Source organism: Anabrus simplex, chromosome 1 (genome assembly GCF_040414725.1).
Source record: "Anabrus simplex isolate iqAnaSimp1 chromosome 1, ASM4041472v1, whole genome shotgun sequence".
Classification (NCBI taxonomy): domain Eukaryota; kingdom Metazoa; phylum Arthropoda; class Insecta; order Orthoptera; family Tettigoniidae; genus Anabrus; species Anabrus simplex.
The window spans coordinates 523,129,430-523,142,129 of NC_090265.1; the positions used below are offsets into that span (position 1 = coordinate 523,129,430).

Here is a 12,700-nt window from a genome sequence, read left to right on the forward strand (position 1 = left end):
CAAGACCTACCTATCTGTGTCGGTGCGACGTAAAGCAATTTTTTTTTAAAAAAAAGCATCTTGGAACACTTGAGAAATATTTTTCCTCAACTTCCGAGCCCTAATAATAACCTTACAAGTCTTTGAGGAGGAAAATATAAAATTCTCTATTTGTTTGCAAATGCTGACACAATTACCAGATCCCATTTCCAGTAAGCCGATCGATGTATTATTGCTTTTTGTGACAATATAGACAGTGAAATGGATCCATCATCCTTATATCACGTATCCTCCATATGAGTTGTGAAATGTAGTTGTAAGCCTCTGAGGAAGAAGCCTTCGTTTAGGACTGTAGTGCACCTTTAGATCTTGATAGTTCATTATACAGTGACTATATGCAGTATGGCCAACGAGTGTTTCATTCTCATTGGCTCTGTAATCTTTAGCCAATTGTTCCATCAGCTGATTTAAACGTATGTATTCCGCACAGCTTAAGAGCACCTTTTTTGCAATTGCAATGGAGTGTTTTAACTTTAATAGTACCGAAAATATTTCTATTAAATATGGAGGCTTATTACGTATTATTAGTTTTAAAATGTGTGTGAATTTACATATTTCTGAAGTCTTGAGTTTTTAAGAAAAAAAACACGCCAGCCTGTTGTGTTTATGGATGCAGAAGCAGATTCGAAAAATATTTTAAAATGAAATTTGACAATTGCTTATTTTCACCTCTCAAAGTAGCATGTCATAAGACGCATCTAGCTACGAGTAGAAGTTTCACGTACGTTATAATGGTTAAAAAAAAAGGGTTAGCAATTTTAAAGAGTTCAAGGCAGCAAGGCGATCGTATGGCCTCAGCTACCGTGTGCAGACATTTCGATTTGACGCCATCTGGCTGTCTGCTCGTCAATTTCGACGTTCCGTTTTACTCTAGGTCCGCTAGATGGCAGACAGAGTAAACCGGATCTCTCTTGGGCGTCTGTGGCTGAGATTTAATTAATTTTGTCGGGTAAATACCAAATGTATCACCAGAGATCTTTTACATGCCGACATCGTACGACATGGAGTGTCGAATGGACTTTTTTCCGCCCTACAAAAATCCGACTACCTCTGCCGGGTTTGAACCCGCTATCTTGGGATTCGGAGGCCGACACTCTACCACGGATCCACAGAGGCAGCTTATTTTCACGATTATTGCCTTTTTCACTAGTTTCCAAATATCCCCGAAAGTATCTGTTTTATATAAAACCTGTACTTATCAAAAATCACAGGAACGGTGTGTTCGGATGATTTAAGTAGTAAAGAAGGGTGAGAGTATGGTGGAGGTAGGTGAGCGGGGTAGAGGAAGGCTACGTGGTGGCGGCAATGTATGCGGGGCCAATAGTGAGCAAAACAGTACTGCCGGCGAATTGTTGAGGCTCGGGATAAAGGAGTTTCTTAGAAGAAGCTGAAAGTTGGCTAACAATCGTCACCCGGAATAATCTGGAAGTGGAACCTGCGAGAATCTTCTGCTGTTCAACATAAAGAGCGAACTGGTGAGAGAAATGAGTCAGTCTTGAGCCAATCGGGAGCGAATGAACTGCTCTGGAAAAGAGGGTGTGCTGTGATAGGCTGTGTTGGAGCAGGAGTTCGACGCGTCAGAGGGCTGTGTGTTCGATCACGTGCCTGAGTAAAAACTGTGTCGAGTGGAAATTTCAAACGCGAGTGAACTTAAAAATAACTGTAAACTGCAGTTTAATAAATTTAGTGAAAATAAAAACACGATACCTCTCTGAGAAGTGATTTTAATTTTATAGGCCCTGATAATACACAATTGTAAGTAAAATTGAATCGCCGTGTAGCAAATCCAATGGAGTGAGCACGCATTTGCGATCAACGATATTTTGGAAGATCAGACCAAACTATCTCTATATCAGCCTGTTTTGAGATCGACTTCGCTGTACAGGAGTGAAAGCTGGATGAACTCAGGATATCTCATTCATAAGGAAGAAGTAACAGAAATAGGGAGAATCACTGCTGGTGCAAACATGTGGGAACAATGGCAGGAGGGAACTTGGAATGAGAAAATAACGACTAAGGAATAAATTCGATTGCTGAAGCTGTACGCTTAAAGCAGCTTCGGTGGTGAGGTCATGGGGAACGAGTGGAGGAGAATAGGTTACCTAGGAGAATGACAGATTCGGACATGGAGGGTAAGACAAGTAGAGTGAGACCAATGCAATAATACTCACGTTTTAATTATTTAATAACAATAATCATATTTCTTCAGATACTGTGTGCATACATTTTGATTTGATGCTATCTAGACTGCCTGAGCGAAAATTTCGACGTTCCGGTTTATTCTGGCAGATGGTAGAATAAACCGGATCTATTTTGGGCGTCTATGGCTGAGTTTTAATTAATTTTATCGGGCAAACACCGTATGTATCACTAGAGATCTTTTTCATGCCGATATTGCACATGGACTGTCAAATGGACTGTCTTACGCCCTTCAGAAATCCGACTATCTCTACCGGGATTGAACCCGAGATATTATGATCCGGAGGCCATCAATCTACCATTGGTTCACAGAGGGAGATATTTAATTATGAAAGGTATAGAACTAAACGTGATCACAGTGCTAGCTGCAAATAAAGATTGTGAAAGCGCGTAGTTAATTCACAGAGGCTTGCAGATTTAATGCAAAAATGATAACCGTCTGTAATGATGTGATATGTTTGCTGATAAACTCTATGAAGTTTTGACGGTTACTGCTGTAACACAGGCTATTATCTAGACTTACTCACACACACAGTAACAGTTCAATACAATGTTCTATCCAAGTCTTTTAATGTAAAAACAATAGCACTTTCCCGACGGGCGATGGATAACATTGATAATTGCAGGGAGGGCAGAAAAATCTGTCTGATTAAATCAATCTTCACCGCACCTTGACCGTATCTAATGATCACCTTTTGTTTCCCCCTTTCGCCTCGTTTTTCAGTCATTGTGAGCTGCTTCTGTAACGAATCCTTTCTTTTTCGTTTCTGTCTGCTTCTTCGTTCGGACTCAGAAAGTGCGATTCGTCCTTCCAACCGGGTCATGTTGCTCTAGACTAGGATTAAAACAGGAAGACCAATATATCGATAATTTCTTTAAATGGATAGGAAGGCCAAGCGCACTACAACATGGCCACTTTGGCCAGAAAAATAACCACTGGCAACCTCTAACCATCCGCCACCAGTGACGGCCACCTATGGCTAAGCACGACAGATATTTTCTCCAACCGTTCCCTAGTAGCAAAATGGACTCCGATATGGAAGCGTCGGTTATAATACTTAACATTAGTATTATGAAGCACTGGAAGTTTGTCCTGGAGAAGTTCGTTTAGGCACCGGTATATTTATTAACACGAGGCTGAAATTTTTGAGCACCTTCAAATAACACTGGACAGACAAGAATCGAGCCCGCTGACTTGGACTCAGAAGGCCAGCGCTCTGCTGTCTGAGCCACACAGCCCAGTCAGACTAGGGTCAGATCGAATAAATAAATAAATAAATAAATAAAATAAATAAATAAATAAATAAATAAATAAATAAATAAATAAATAAATAAATAAATAAATATCCACTTTTTGGCTGAATGGTCAGCGTTGAAGCCTTCGGATTGGAGTGTCCCGGGTTCGATTCCAAGCGGACTCAAGGGTTATAGCCGCGTCTGGTTAATTCCTCTGAGTCGGAGACTGGGTATTTGTATTTGTCTCAATACCATATACGTAAAACACACCACCCAACTACTACAGAAACTGCAATAATGAATACATCCCTCCATATAAGGGTTGGTGTCAGGAAGGACACCCAGCTTTAAAACAAGGCCAAGTCCACATTTGCGACATAGTTCACACGCACGACCCCATCAATTTGTGGGAAAAGCGTTGGAAGAAGTTAAATTAACAAAAAGAACTAGTAAGACCTTCGTTGATATATTGTTAAGTCATTCGTCTTCACAACGAGTTTCTCACAACAAGCTCACAGTATAATGCGTGTAAAGCATCCAATGCATCTAAATAGATTTCTCACATTATTATTATTTTTTTTTTTGCTAGGGGCTTTACGTCGCACCGACACAGATAGGTCTTATGGCGACGATGGGATAGGAAAGGCCTAGGAGTTGGAAGGAAGCGGCCGTGGCCTTAATTAAGGTACAGCCCCAGCATTTGCCTGGTGTGAAAATGGGAAACCACGGAAAACCATTTTCAGGGCTGCCGATAGTGGGATTCGAACCTACTATCTCCCGGATGCAAGCTCACAGCCGCGCGCCTCTACGAGCACGGCCAACTCGCCCGGTCTCACATTATTCTCAGTGCACAGTGAGTGGTGTAATGATAGGAAATGGAAATAACTCACCGAATGAATGTGAAGAGTGAATAAGAGCGGTGCTGTCCCAGAGCCTTGTGGTGCTCGAGCGACTGGCAGACCAGTTGACGCTGTAATGAAGTGTCCAATGAGGAAGAGGGACTCGATATCCTTTCGGGGGAGTTCTCGCGCACCAGTTACGACATCTAAAATGACTCGCCAGCTGTAACCCAATCTGTGATAACCCGCACTGCTACTGTTCCGAGAAGAATAAGTGCAGGAGCTTGCTATAAAGAAACAAAAATACGAACATACCTTCTTAGTCGTGACCGATATGCCACGAGGGTGCCAAAATGTAGTGCTTCTAAATACAGTAGTGATTTAGCAAGGATACCGACAGGTTACATGTGAAACATTCGTTTATATATTCTATATTATGCCATAAAGATGACTTTCAGAATACATTCTCAGAATTAGCAATAACATAAGAAGGGTGTCAGTCACGAGAAGTTCGTGAAATAGGAGCTGTACACTATTTCGAGCATTTGAATTGGTATTTCATCGTCACTATCATAATCTTCAAGCATTAAGCTTTCTAGGCCTAATATCTGTCCCCATGTTCGTCTGATCATCTTTTTAAGGGTCTTTCTATTTGTTCTTTCTTCGATCTTGGCCAGCTGTGGACCACGTATCCTAAAGTAACTTCATTATTTTCTTCCTCTACTTGCCTCTCTGTCTTCCCAGTATGTCTTGATTCTTTCAGTATGTTCCCTCCTAGTTTTCTCCGCCCAGGAAGATTTCCTTTGCTTCTCCTCTTTTTCCTGAGCTCCCCAAACTCCTTCATTCCTTTTCTGAAAATGGATCTATTTCTTCTTCTTCTTATTATTATTATTTGTGTTTAGGACTACGCAAAATACTTTAAAGTGTTTTTGTCTTCCTTTTGTGCCCATATTTATTTCATTATTTTATTATGAGCTTCTCCTTCGTTCTAGCTGATCAGGCCGTCCTCTTCAGTTTGTCCTTATGGTCAACTTGCCTTCTTGGACTTAGAGATCTCCTAGTTTTTGTATGTCTTCTTATGTGATTCCTGTCAATCTGAGGTCGTTTTCGACCTCATCGATCCATTTCATAGTGTTTGTTTTTGTTTTACTCTTGCCTTCATAGAATTTGACTCTTTGTTTTGTGAGTCTGTCAGGGTTCATTCTTATGACGTCTCTGTAAAAGTCCAATGTGCTTCTTTTAACATCACTGTGAATGTCTGTGCATTGTTTGATTTACAGCTTCGACTGTGTTGGGCCTGGAATTTTCCTTACTATTCTTCTTCTCCTGTTGATTAATTCCCGTGCCTCTGGGATGTACGAATATCCCAGTGCTGTTATGAATAAAGGAAGAGGGTGAAGGCTGGAAAATAACCCTAGTAAGTGCTTTAAATCACTTGGCGGTGAATCCAGCCAAACTTCCTCTGCAAAGGGTACAGTTGAGGGTGAATACCTGGCCCCCACAACAATTTTCCTCGTTTTTCTACTCAGGGGGTTATGCTTCCAAAGCGAAGCCATTTGTTTCTAAATTTTGCTACTTCTTGACGGGGAATTGAACCTATGTGCTTCCGATTGAACTGAGTACGCCTTTGACACCTCGACTAGGACGCCTCCGCCGTCCTCTGTTTGCACCTAACAATGCCGTCTCTTCTGCTTTTGCAGCTCTTCTGACCTGACTCTGACCATCACCTTCTATATGAATTCTTCTAATCGTTATACCCTCCGACGTCGAATACATTATTCTCCTAAGTGACCTCTCCACCGCCATTCGCCTTACTCCACCTCACTATCGAAGTTGGTTCATCCATCAAGTTCATTGCAATGCGAATGCCTCCTGCCATTGTTCTCATTCGTTTGTACCAGCAATAATTCTCACTAATTTCATATCTGTTACTTCCAGCTTATGTATAAGCTATCTTGAGTCTACCCAAATTTCATTCCCGTACAGCAACATTTATAGTTGAGTAAGGTTGATTTCATTTGCGAACCCACTACACTAGCTTTTCTGCACCCTGATTCAGTATAATTTCACTTTTTATTTATTTTACAAGAGCCATCTGCGTATAAGCAAGAAAAGGATCTTGAAACAATTTAACAAATTGTCTGCATCGGTACAAACTTATATTGTCTAGTCAAATACAAGTGATGGCGATACATTCACACAGAATCATTAATAACAATAGTTGTAAGGATACCATTTAAACACGTTAAGGGTATTGCAAGACCTTTTAGGCATCTCATGTACTTTAACTGATACGCGATGAAAATATAAGGCTTTATTTGTTATTGGCTTTTCGTCGCACCGACACAGATAGGTCTCTCGGTGACGATTGGGCAAGAGAGGGCTAGGACTGGGAAGGAAGCGTCCGTGGCCTTAATTAAGGTACAGCCCCAGCATTTGCCTGGTGTGAAAATGGGAAACGACGGAAGAGCATCTTCAGGGCTGCCGACAGTGGGGTTCGAACCGACTATCTCCCGAATACTGGATACTGGCCGCACTTAAGTGACTGCAGCTATCGAGCTCGGTATATAAGGCATTTAACCTTAATTCTAGAAAACTACCTCAAATCAAATATTGCCGATGGGAAAGATATATGAAAATGTCTTTGAACTTTAAACTCCTGTTAAGTTATTAAACAGAGAATGGAAGAAACTAGGAAGAACAGCCGAACAATGCATAGTAATACTTTTAGAGTACTGTGCAAAAAGAAATCTAAAGTAAGGTGAAAATAGAGAGTCTATATGTATGCATGAGGAGGTATCCTGCACCATATAAGTTTATTTTTTCTACAAGTTGTTTTACGTATCACAGACACAGATAGGTTTTATGGCGAAAATGGGAGAAGAAAGGGCTAGGAGTGGGAAGGAAGCGGCCGTAGCCTTAATTTGCCTGGTGTGAAAATGGTAAACCACGGAAAACCATCTTCAGCGCTGCTGACAGTGGGGTTCAAACCTACTATCTCCCGAATACTGGATACTGGACGCACTTAAGCGACTGCAGCTATCGAGCTCGGTCCATGTGAGTTAGTTAAATAGGAAATACCTCAAAAGTCTAACGGAATATATTTATTGCTAGTGTTGCGGTACAGTTCTTCTAAAGACATTTGATATCGCTCTCTATTAGTGTCTTAGGGACATTGACCGGGAGATTCGTCGGCGTTCTCTACCTCTTTTCACGAAGATCTTCCATTGCATGACGAGCTGGCGTATTCGGTACTTTCTTTTATACAGTACATCATAATGTGCTACAAGTATTGTAGCTTCCTCTATTTGATGGTATTAAGTAGCTGTTTATTCATTTGGCTCTATACATTTCGGTTAGTCACATGGTCAGCTGCTGATGTTCTAAATAAGCCATCAATAAATCTACATTTCAAAGGCTTCGATCTCTCAGTCGCTTTGGTTAATTGCCAGGTTTTATGGGATATAGATAGGTAAAATTATATTTTAAATCGTTTTTGTAACATTGTTAATGGAATGACTTTTGCATTTTTTCAAAATACCTTCCATATAGAATAGCGCCTCCATTCATCTTCGATAACATTGGAACTTACATAAATCAGCCCGCATATTATAAAGTGTTGTGAATAAAGGGGGCGAACTCAACAAGTATGCTTTGAGAGGAATAATTTAAAATTATTTCACTCGGGTGAACTAAAAAAAATGGCTTATAAAATGTTTTGTGACTTTTCGGATAAAATATGTACTCAGAAGTCGTACAACTTAATCATTTACTGTTTTCTGTATTCTACATTTGTTTATATTTTCAAGTGTTGAACATCTTTAATAAGCAAATTAGGGGCTACAACATAGGTTTTCTCCAACCAAATGTTCTGTTACAAAAGTCAAAATATGTCACTTATTTGTAGTCCAAACTAACAGAGTCAGTATGCTTGTTGGCAAGTCATTAAGTTAGGCACAAATTTTGGCTTGAGTACCCGAATGGGGAGGGGTGGGTGCACTCATCAGGAACGTACAGACGCTCATGTAAATAAGGAGGAGAGCAGTAGAGTTCCCTCTTCCTGGTTGTAGCCACATCTGCTCGGTTTTCTTCAGCGAAAGGAAAGAAGTGCGAATTCAATAAAATTGACTCGCATTACTCTTCCCCCCAACTCAAAATTCAAAACATACAGTAATAAGATCATATTTTCGTCCACCGAGCGAGTTCGGGTTCCAGAGCTACAAGCTTTCATATGGGAGATGGTGCGTTTGAGCCCTACTATCGGCAGCTCTGAAGATGCTTTTCCATGGTTTCCCATTTTCAAACCTGGTAAATGCAAGGTTAATTAAGGTCACGGCCGCTATATGCCCAATCCTTACACATCCCCATCCTTGTGTAGCCGAAAACTTTCTTTTTGTTGATGCGACATTAAACCACTGCCAGTTTACAAATATTATTATTATTATTATTATTATTATTATTATTATTATTATTATTATTATTATTATTATTTTAGGTTAAACAATTAGCAAACTTTTTTGAGTTCGTCCTTTGTCTGGTTCCTTGGCAGAATGACCAGCTTACTGGCCTTCGGTTACGAGGAACCTGCGTTCGATTCACGGCCGGGTCGGGAATTTATCCGCGTATGGTAAGTACCTCTAGCTCGGGGAGTGAACTTTTGTGTTCATCTTAATACACACCTTCACATTTACGGACCACACACCACAAAAACACACCGTTGTGAACACATCACCCTATATGGGGCTGGCGCCAGGAAAGCCGTCTGGCTGTAAAAGTGCGAGTTGGCCGTGCGGCTAGAGTCTCGTGGCTGAGAGCTTGCATTCGGGGGATGGTGGGTTCGAATCCCACCGTCAGCAGCCGTGAAGATAGTTTTCCGTGTTTTCCCATTTTCACACCAGGTTTTACCTTAATTAGGCCACGACCGCTGCGTTCCCATCCTTACCTCGCCGAAAACCTTCAATGTGTTAGTACGGTGTTAAACCACTAGCGAAAAAAGAAAAGAGTAATCGGCATTTAGTGCCGACCTCAGGTCACTGGGAAAAGGTTATAAAAAATAAGTTGAGTTCACCCTTTATCTTCTCAGTGCCTCGTAATGATAATGGGAGCCATCGGAAGTAACCAATGATTGTTAAAATCCCCGACCCTGCCGGGAACCGGACCTCTGGACCAAAGGCGTCTCGTGTTGGAGTTTCTATAGTAACTAACCTGGTTAATAATGCACGTACAGCTGTGTGTAACTCCTCCCAAACAGCGTCTTGCTTCTTTTAACACACTGCGAGGACTGATAACTTAGAAATGAGTAACCTTGGTAGGGGAACGCCTTCTATTGACTCAAACTTTTGGGAGGATGGGAAAAAAAATTCCAGTCAGTCATCAAGAGTTCTCTGAGAGTGTTTACAGATGATTAATCGTGTGATAACGCGTGGAAATGCTTGAGTCAACAAGTGATAACACTGTGGGCTCAATAGTTCATTACAGCCTAGCACAGGGGTGCGCAGTCTGCACTGATTTACAAATTGATGATAAAAGACCAAGCATCAAGGTCGTCAGCTCGTTTTTACCAACTGTTTACCAATTACTCGCGTTGGTTTCTCTCATTTCAGTCGCTACAGAAGGTCGAAGTTGGAAATTATCTACTAGGGGAGCGCTGAAAGCAAAGCAAAGCCATCTCTGTAAGGGCGATGAAAACCCCTGAAGGAGTGGAAAGTAAAGGCTTCTGCCATTCATAACCTCGGCACTAGGTGGGGCAGGGCGGTAAGCTTTATGTCCGGCCTTTACCGCACGGTTCTCCAGAAGTAAAAATCTCGTTTTAAAAGTTTGACTTCCCAACTGGGAATCTAACTCACGTCCTTCGAAAAACCCTCGGAACCATGGCTTTGAGCCACCTTGTATAATGTGGAGAAGACGGTTGTGGAAGCATTTTGTTTTGTTGACGGTAAAGTTAAAAAACACTACTTCCCGACCCCCTCATTAAACCCAGACTGCGGACTGGCAGTTTAATACGGCACATCATGTTATCAAAAAAATGTTTACTATTATTTTTTTCATTTCTGTCGCATTAAATCAAGCATTGTAAGCAGGATCAACCAGGAAGGCAGCCTTCAACAACAAGGAAAAATTCTTCACTTTCAACAGCATAGACGTGAACCTAAGGAAGAAGCTCCTTAAGACATTTCTTTGGAGTGTGCTGCTCTGCGGCGGTGCAACGTGGGCTCTACGTTCAGGGAGAAGGAAGAGAATTGATACCTTCGGGAGTCGGAGGTTACCAATGAGGAGGTTCTACGCAAGATAGAAAAGGAACTCTGTCTGTGGAACATACCCGCTCACGGAGGGATTCATGGGAGGGCCACACCTCCAGGCACGGGAAAAACTATTTGCCACTCTAGTGGACGGTGCCGTCGACGGCTCTAATGCGAGCGGCAGACCCAGGCTAGAGTACATCGACGAGATCATCACGAACCTGGGCTCCTTTCAATACATGGAACTGAATATGTTGGCCTAGGCAGTGGTTTAGTTGGACCGGAACGGGTCGGAACGCCGTTCCGGAAAACATTTTCCCGCTTTAGAATGACGTAACACTTTTACATTCAGTAAGAAAATCTTATAATCCATACCGTTGCCTACGTTATAATACAAGGCCTGGAAATAGAGCCCGTAAAACGCTATCGAAGTGGTCTCACTGAAGTTCAATGCCGGGCCGCTAGGATCGCTTTCTTGCCCCCTGTCTACCAGGTTCGCGCCTTTAAACGTGTTTATTAACCGAGTTGGTTGTGAATGCATTATGTATTCGTCTGATGTTAAGCACTCGCAGTTCCAGTCGTGAGAAATTAAAGGTAGTGTAGTGGAATTTCGTTTCACAAGTTTCCAGTGAATGTTGAATGTTCGAAGCATTATACAGAGAAAGTATTATCCATGAGATACGACTTCAAGCTGATGAAATTAGGCATCTGTTCCTAAGTTTTGATCAGAGTTACCTCATAAGTATCGGGCGATCCCAAAATTTGTCACTGGACTTTTTTGTAAACAATGCTACCGTGACCGGCGATCATTTGAGAGGCCTCTTCAAACTCAGAAATCTTAAATTAGGAAAACAACCAGAAAAATAATTCGCCCAACAAATTTGGAGAAAACGAATGTAGCAAGAGCTAAAAATATTGTATTTTCCCCTGAAACAATCTCTGGTTTGAAAAGTATGGAGGTGGGTGGTGCCGAGAGCATTAAATTCAGTGTAAAATAAACCATCTGTTTTATGGAGCGTTTTATGAAATTGTTCGATGCGCATGACGTCTGTAACACCTCTCATGGGACATATTCCAGGAATGAGAACAAACGAGCATATTTTAGTAGTGAAGATGAACGCCTCACTTGGTTAATTAATGATTTCCTGTCATATATTAAGAAAATTCAAAAGCATTCAGAGAAAGTAAAAAAAGATTCATGAGGGACACGTATTAGGCATAGATCTTGACTACCCAATCCACTGTAGCCTTCGTAAAATACCTCATAAGTATACATTTACATTATGCATTAACGAAGAACCTAACAAGTGATGACATCGAGCTCTTCTTCAGCTACCTAAGACGCCAAACGGAATACAATGACATTATGGTTCGTGTGGCAAAAGAACAAACAGACTGTAAAGACTGTTTAGAACATACCTCTTCTCCAGCTACTCAAAGTCCAACATTGTGTATTATTCGTTTTCAAGATCGAGGAGCCGTCAGATACCGAAAATCATCGTCTGTGGCACTTCTGCAGTGAACGACGGAATTTGTCACCTCCGCTACGCAGTACGTGCCCCGAAGAGAGTTACTAACAGGTGTACGTTTTTCTTTCGAAAGACATGTTCAACAGTGAAATTAAGTGTAGAAAGTGTAAAGACGACAAACCACCTCTTTTTCTACTATGAAAATGTCTGAGACCTCTATTAGACAACATTGCTTCGAGCCACTTAAGTAGAAGAGAGAAAGTTTTGAAATTTGATAAGAAGCCCCTCAAAAGGAAAGTTTTGAAACTTCAATGACATATCCAAGCCAATGGAGCACTGCTTTATAAATAAAGTACTGTCAATACTCGCAAAAATATTCAGTTCTTTTTATTTAGGATATAATTTACTTATTGACATATACGGTCATGCGAACACAAGGGAGGCAAGAACGCGATCCTAGCGGCTGAATGGTGAACTAGGATGCCACCTGTTTCCATGAGTGCATTTCAAGGCCTTGTATTATAGCGTAGGCAACGATCCATACATAGCGCTAAAACGTCATGGGTGTACTCTAGCGGACTAATACTGAACCTTACGGTTTTATGTTCAAATTTATCCGTGATTCAAAGGTACTATACAAAAATAATTGGCCCTCCACTTCTACTTTGGATATCTGCTA

At 41.3% G+C, this 12,700-nt stretch overlaps 1 protein-coding gene across 5 annotated transcripts in view; it reads right to left on the bottom strand.

Moving 5' to 3' along the window:
* The window catches only part of LOC136857073 (mpv17-like protein), a 248,902-nt gene extending 239,289 nt beyond the window's left edge, over window positions 1-9,613 (bottom strand). For 3 of the 5 annotated variants that reach the window (XM_067135453.2, XM_067135448.2, XM_067135452.2), the window contains exon 1: window positions 9,519-9,613. The gene's annotated coding sequence lies outside the window, so the exon portion shown is untranslated. Of the gene's footprint in view, window positions 1-4,364; window positions 4,601-9,518 lie in introns of all 5 variants that reach the window. The other 2 variants (XM_067135449.2, XM_067135450.2) reach the window with 2 other exon arrangements.
* Between the last annotated feature and the right edge of the window lie 3,087 nt (window positions 9,614-12,700).